This window comes from Apium graveolens, chromosome 11, assembly GCF_009905375.1.
Source record: "Apium graveolens cultivar Ventura chromosome 11, ASM990537v1, whole genome shotgun sequence".
Classification (NCBI taxonomy): domain Eukaryota; kingdom Viridiplantae; phylum Streptophyta; class Magnoliopsida; order Apiales; family Apiaceae; genus Apium; species Apium graveolens.
In genome coordinates, this window is record NC_133657.1 from 142,474,618 (window position 1) to 142,481,846 (window position 7,229).

Consider the following 7,229-nt stretch of genomic DNA (forward strand, 5'->3'; position numbering starts at 1 on the left):
TCACTGTACTCAGTGAAGGTAATAGCAAAGAATCAGGCATACCTACTCAGAATCAAGGTCATCACCCTCAATGGGTGGTGTGTCAGAAGTGTCTGGAGGCGGGTACACAGCGTCCTCACCGAATACTGGCCACTGGATATCAACTCCGGTGGCTCTGAATACAGTCCCCAATATCTGGGTAAGGTCATGTGCAAACCAACAATGGATGTCATGCATCGCATCCATCCTCCTCATCAGGCGCCTATACTGTGTTGAACTCATACCAGCACTGCCCCATGCTTCCTCCTGCCGCTGCTACGAACCCGAAGGATCGGCCTCCTCACCTAACTGAGCTCTCCAAGCTGCTCTACGGACCTGCGAAGAACTACCAGCATACGTCTGATCAGCTGGCCTTCCACCTGACAGATGGTCATAAGAATAACCAAGCCCCTTAGGATCTGGCTTCCGACCGTTCCACTCCTGCATACTCAACAACGTCGAACTATCAATCGGAGCACTCAGAAGCCGCAGCTGCTCGTGTGTGAGCCAATGAACGTTAACCGCCACACACAACTTCATCACAATGGATGTATAGGGTATTGAACCCGTAGTACTCCCTCTAAAGAACCTCAGAAAACCCTGATGAATTACCAGCCCGAGATCCACATAGTATCCCTGAAGAATCCCCCACAATAATCGGGCACACTTTACGGTATCATCATGCATGTGAGAAGATGGCATGATGTTAGCACAAATAAAAGAATTCCATGCACGTGCAAACCTGTTCATGCACGAGGCAGGGAAAGTGCCATACTCGTTTGTTCCCTTCTTGAACTTCCAGTGAGTCTCAGGCACATACAGGGTAGTAACGATCAAATCAAAGTTAAAATCATCCCACATCTTCTCATTCCAATTCTTCTGTTCTGGCCTTCTCTCGGGGTTCTCAATCATCCTATAAATCACCTCGGCACTATAGTCCATCGTCATTTCCCTCACCACAGTGAAACCGTTCTTCTCCGTCTTTGCATTTGTGTAGAACTCACGAACCACACTCATAGGTACCGCAGCGGATGCCTCACAAAAAGCTATCCACCCCATCTCCACAATCATCTCCAACAACTTACCATCCCTCCCCGATGGCAGAAAACCTCGCTCCTTAGCTATAGGCTTCAAAAGCAGCCTCGTATACTCCGCCTCAGCCTTTGGAGTTAAGAACATGGGCCTCACATCACCCACACTCGAAGCATCAGTGGTGCTGCTGCTAACTTGGGTTCATTGTCTTTTGGGTGCCATTGAGATTGAATAAGAGAGAATCAGAGATGTGTTTATGAGAGAGATTTGTGTTTGAGAATTTGAGAAGTTATGAAGAAATTTGTGTATAAGTGTGTGTATATATAGGAATTTGGAGAGAATTAGTTATGGAAAAGAAGTGGGAATTGATTATGGGAATAATGGGAATAATGGGCTGATGGAAATTGATTTGGAGAGGGAAATATGGGATGTTAGAGAGTGAAATTCGGGTTTGAATTGATATTGTAATGAAGTCACCGATTTTTTGTTTATTCTGCTGACTTTTTTTCGACTACAGGGACTCAGAGCGGCCGCCTCACCTGGCAGCGCGGGCGCGCCGTGCTTCTGGAAAACCAGCGCCGCCCCACATACCAGCACGGGCGCGCGCACTTTCTGATAAATCAGCGCGACCACCCCGCTCTTCAGCGTGGGCGCGCCGTGCTTCTGTAGTTCAACTCCAATTTTTTTTTCTTTTCTGAATTTTTAATTTTTTTCTCCTTATTTTCTTCTTCCTCTATCTACTATTGTACAACAAACTTGGGTTGCCTCCCAAGAAGTGTTCGGTTTACATCCTTAGCTTGACGTAGAAACTCGAGATCAAGTACACAATAAAACGGCACTAACCACCTCACGGTTTGCTATATCCCTATAGTAATGCTTCAACCTCTATCCATTCACCTTGAATGCTTGGCCTAAATCATTCTCAAAAATCCCCACCGCTCCACGTGGAAACACAGTTTTGATAATAAACGGCCCTGACCACCTCGACTTCAACTTTCTAGGAAAAAGACGGAGACGAGAGTTGAATAAAAGAACTTGTTGCCCCAGCACAAATGATTTGAGCACTAGCCCCCTATCATGCCACCTTTTGACTTTCTCCTTGTACATTTTGTTATTCTCATACGCTTGAAGTCGAAACTCATCGAGTTCATTTAATTGAATCATTCTTTTCTTACCAGTTGCATCCAAATCAAGGTTTAACTTCTTAAAAGCCCAATACGCTTTATGTTGGAGCTCCACAGGCAAATGACATCCTTTACCATAAACCAACTGAAATGGTGACATGCCAAGCAGAGTCTTGTAAATTGTTCTATACATCCAAACAGCTTCATCCAGCTTCAAAGACCAATCCTTCCTTGATGGACACATAACTTTCTCTAGAATTCTCTTGATCTCTCTATTAGACACCTCAGCTTGACCATTAGTCTGAGGATTGTAGGCTATAACAATGCGATGATTCACATTATACCTTTGCATCATGGCAGTGAACTTGCGATTGCAGAAATGCGATCCCTCGTCACTGATTATGACTCCTGGAGTCCCAAACCTTATGAATATCTGCTTATGAAGGAAATTTAGCATTACCATCGCATCATTTGTCGGCAAAGCCTTGAATTCAATCCATTTCGAGACATAATCAACCGCCAACAAGATATACTGATTATTGTAAGATGAGAAAAATGGCCCCATGAAGTCAATTCCCCAAACATCGAAGACTTCAACCTCGAGAAGCACATTGAGAGGTATTTCATCCCCTTAGACATATTACCCACACGTTGGCATCGATCACACTTCAAAACAAATTGATACGCATCATTAAACAAAGTAGGCCTGAAGAATCCCGCTTGAAGGATACAAGATGTTGTCTTTTCTCCATAATAGTGACCTCCATACACAGTCGAATGGAAATCTCGCAAAATCCCCCCTTTTCGCTGTACGGAATACATCTCCTGATGATTTGGTCAGCTCCTTGCCTAAGCAGATATGGCTCATCCCACATGTACCACTTCACCTCCTGAAGAAACTTCTTCCTTTGAGCTGAAGACAAGTCTGGAGGCATAATATTACTCACAAGGTAGTTCATAATGTCTACAAACCATGGTTCTTCTTCTTGCACCCCAAACAACTGCTCATCGGGAAAAGACTCATTTTTCAATGTCTTATCTTGTGAAGTTACACTTGGATCTTCTAAACGAGAGAGATGATCAATGACTTGATTCTCTTGACCCTTTCTATCCTTGATCTCTAACTCAAATTCCTGAAGTAAAAGAACCCATAAAATCAAACTAGGCTTCGAGTCCTTCTTCGAGATGAGATAGCGAATTGCAGCATGATCGATAAAAACTGTGACCTTCGTCCCAAGCAAATAAGATAGAAACTTCTCAAAACCGTAGACAATGGCTAAGAGTTCTTTCTCAGTAGTAGTATAATTCAGTTGAGCACCATTTAGGGTCTTACTAGCATAGTAGACCACATGAAATATGTTCTTTCTATGCCCAAGAATTGCTCCAACTGTATAGTCACTTGCATCGCACATCATCTCAAAAGGTTCATCCCAATTAGGTATAGTTATTACAGGTGCCGTGATTAAACTCTTCTTCAAGAACTCAAAAGCAGCTAGGCACTCGTCATCAAACTTGAACGAAACTTCTTTCTCTAGAAGATTGCACAAAGGTTTAGAAATGTTTGAGAAGTCCTTAATGAAACGCCTATAGAAACCCGCATGTCCAAGAAAGCTACGGACTCCCTTAACAGAAATTGGCGGAGGAAGGTTTTCGATAACCCCCACCTTGGCTTTGTCCACCTCAAGACCTTTACTAGAGACCTTGTGCCCAAGAATAATGCTCTATCGTACCATAAAATGACATTTTTCCCAGTTGAGAACCATATTGGTCTCAACACACCATTTAAGAACGGCGCCAAGATTTTGCAACCATTCGTCAAAAGAATCACCAAACATAGAGAAATCGTCCATAAAGAAACTCTTCTAAAGGCAAAAGTACCAAACGGACAAGTGAAGGTAGTTTTTTCTTAATCTTCTGGAGCACTACAAATTTGATTATAACCCGAATAGCCATCCAGAAGACAATAGTACTCATGCCCAGCCAATCTGTCAAGCATCTAATCAATAAAAGGAAGAGGGAAGTGATCCTTTCTCATGGCCTTGTTCAGCTTTCTATAATCCATGCAAACTCTCCACCCGGTGACTGTTCGAGTAGGAATGAGCTCATTCTTCTCATTAGCAACAACTGTGATTCCCCCTTTCATCGGCACCCACTGAACTGGACTCACCCAAGAACTGTTAGAAATGGGATAGATGATCCCTGCATCTAGCCATTTGATGATTTCTTTCTTTACAACTTCTTTCATGACTGGCTTAAGCCTTCTTTATTGCTCAATAGTAGGCTTGCTACCTTCCTCTAGCAGAATTTTATGCATGCAATAAGAAGGGCTAATTCCCTTAATATCTGCTATAGTCTAACTAATTGCCGATTTGAACTTTCTCAGAATTCTTAAGAGCTTTTCTTCATCACTACTTGGAAAGGACAGATGCAATAATCACAGGCAAAGTAGATGCATCACCTAAAAAACATACCTTAAGTGTTCAGGTAATTGTTTAAGCTCAAGTGAAGGAGCTGTCTCAATAGATGGCTTGAGGCGCTTTGGAGATTTGTTTAGCTCCTCCATTCCAAGAGATTCAAAAGGCATATCCAGCCTTCGCTTCCAGGGAGAAGCATTCAGATACTGCAACTGCTCATCACCTTCATCATCTTCACTATTTGAATTCCCCAACAAGGCCTTCTCTAAGGAATCAGATCTTAGTAATTGATCAAGTTCTGAAGTAGCCATGGAATCGACCAACTCCACTTTTAAGCACTCCTCGTTCTCAGTCGGGAAATTCATGGCATTAAAAATGTTGAATGTCACTTCCTGATCCAGCACTCGTATAGTAAGCTCACCCCCTTGTACATCAATTAAGGTTCGACCAGTAGCCAAGAATGGTCTTCCCAAGATTATGGGAATCTTCTTATCCTCCTCGAAATCAAGAATTATAAAATCAGCAGGAAAGATGAGTTTATCAACCTTGACCAAGACATCCTCCACAATGCCTCGTGGATATGTAATAGATCGATCAGTCAATTGCAAGGTCATATAAGTAGGCTTTGACTCAGGTAAGTCTAATTTCTTGAAGATTGACAAGGGCATCAGATTGATGCTAGCTCCCAAGTCACATAAGCATTTGTCAAATGACACTTTTCCATTGGTAAAAGGAATAGTGAAGCTTCCAGGATCTTTAAGCTTCGGAGGCAACTTATGTTGCAGCACAACACTGCATTCCTCTGTAAGAACAACTGTCTCTAAGACATCAAGCTTCACTTTTCGAGAGAGAATACCTTTCATAAACGTCGCATAACTAGGCATCTGTTCAAGAGCTTCAACGAAAGGTATGTTGATATGAAGTTTCTTGAACACCTCCAGAAACTTCTCAAACTTCTTATCCGGCTTTTTCTTCTGCAGCCTCTTAGGAAAAGGCGGTGGAGGATAGATCTATTTCTCCCATGTATTACCCTCAAGAGGAGTGTGTTCAACAGTAGTCTTCCTTGCTTCCACGTCTGTTTCCTTCTGCACTTATTCTTCAGCCACAACTTTATCTTCCGAAACTTGAGATTTTTTGGAATCTGCAACCTTCCCAGACCTCAATGTAATTTCCTTAACCTGCTATTTAGCTTCCCTCTTTCCTGGTACTTCGGTGTCACTAGGGAGTGTAACCGGTTGACGATTTAGCAAGGAATTGGCAATTTGCTCAATTTGATTCTCCAAGGTCTTGATAGACACCGCTTGGCTCTTGCACATGAGCCTCAACTCCTCGAATTCAGATTTTTCATTAGATTGTTGTAGCTAGAGTTATTGTCTTGGTGCATATTTCGGTTACTGAAAACCAGGAGCGTTGTATTGCTTCACTGCATACTGCTGATAAGGCCACTGAACCGCATTCTGAGTATTGCTCCAGCTGAAGTTAGGATGATTGCGGTTGTTGGGATGATAGGTGGCTAGAACAGGCTGCTGTAATGTCTGAAAGTTGCTCACAAACTAAGCTGATTCAATAGAAATAACATACTGATCAGTCTCGTGCGCACCATTACAAAGCTCACAGACACTAGTGATCTAATTAACTCCATAATTAGCCAAAGAATCCACCTTCATCGTCAAAGCCTTAAGATGAGCATCTATATCAGTAACTACATCCACTTCTAGAATTCCTGCTACCTTGCCCTAAGGTAGTCTTTGAGTAGGATTCTGGTACTCATTAGCAGCCATCAATTCAATCAATTCATAAGCTTCATCGTATCTTTTAGCCCACAAGGCTCCTCCTGATGTTGCACTAAGCATGGGTCTAGAAGTAACACCCAATCTATTATAAAAGCAGTTAATAATCATCTAGTCAAGCATCCCATGGTGAGGACACTTTCTAAGAATCTCCTTGTAGCGATCCCAAGCCTCACATAAAGATTCTCCAGATTGCAGAGAAAATTGGGTAAGTGCATTTCCGATTGCAGCAGTCTTTGCCATATGAAAGAATTTAGTTAGGAAATTTTGAGCAAGATCCTCCTATTTGGTGATAGACCCTGATGTAAGAGAATGTAACCAGCACTTAGCTTTATCCCGCAGAGAGAATGGGAAAAGCCTCAACTTAATAGCATCTTCAGAAACTGCATTGAACTTGAAGGTGTCGCAGATCTTGATGAAATCTCTGATGTGCATGTTGGGGTCTTCTATCGGGGAACCCCCAAATTGAACTGAATTTTGTATCATCTGAATCATGGTCGACTTGATCTCAAAGGTGTTAGCCGAGATGAATGGTCAGACAATGCTAGCCTGAATATCATAAACTTCGGTTGAGAGTAATCCATCAAAGCCTTCGTATTCGCTTCTGGTTCTCCCATTGCAATAAGTGCTTCTTCTTCAACTTTCTCCTCGATAAGAACTTCTTCAAGCTACTACAACTTCTTCCTCAACTTGATCCAGAGTTCTTTTATGAGACCGAGAACGTGTATGCATACATTATGACGACCTCAACCCCGGGGTCAGGAGTTGACGTCACCAAATACAATTAGCGGAAATAGAAACAAAAAATTTATTATTAGTATATACTGACTTGACCCCGACCAAGATCCGAT

At 42.4% G+C, this 7,229-nt stretch overlaps 1 non-coding gene across 1 annotated transcript; it reads left to right on the forward strand.

The window, feature by feature from the left end:
* The first annotated feature begins 6,499 nt into the window (after positions 1–6,499).
* On the forward strand, positions 6,500–6,606 carry LOC141699607 (small nucleolar RNA R71). The gene has a single exon (XR_012566049.1). It is a non-coding gene; the product is annotated as a small nucleolar RNA R71 (small nucleolar RNA).
* Positions 6,607–7,229: the final 623 nt, after the last annotated feature.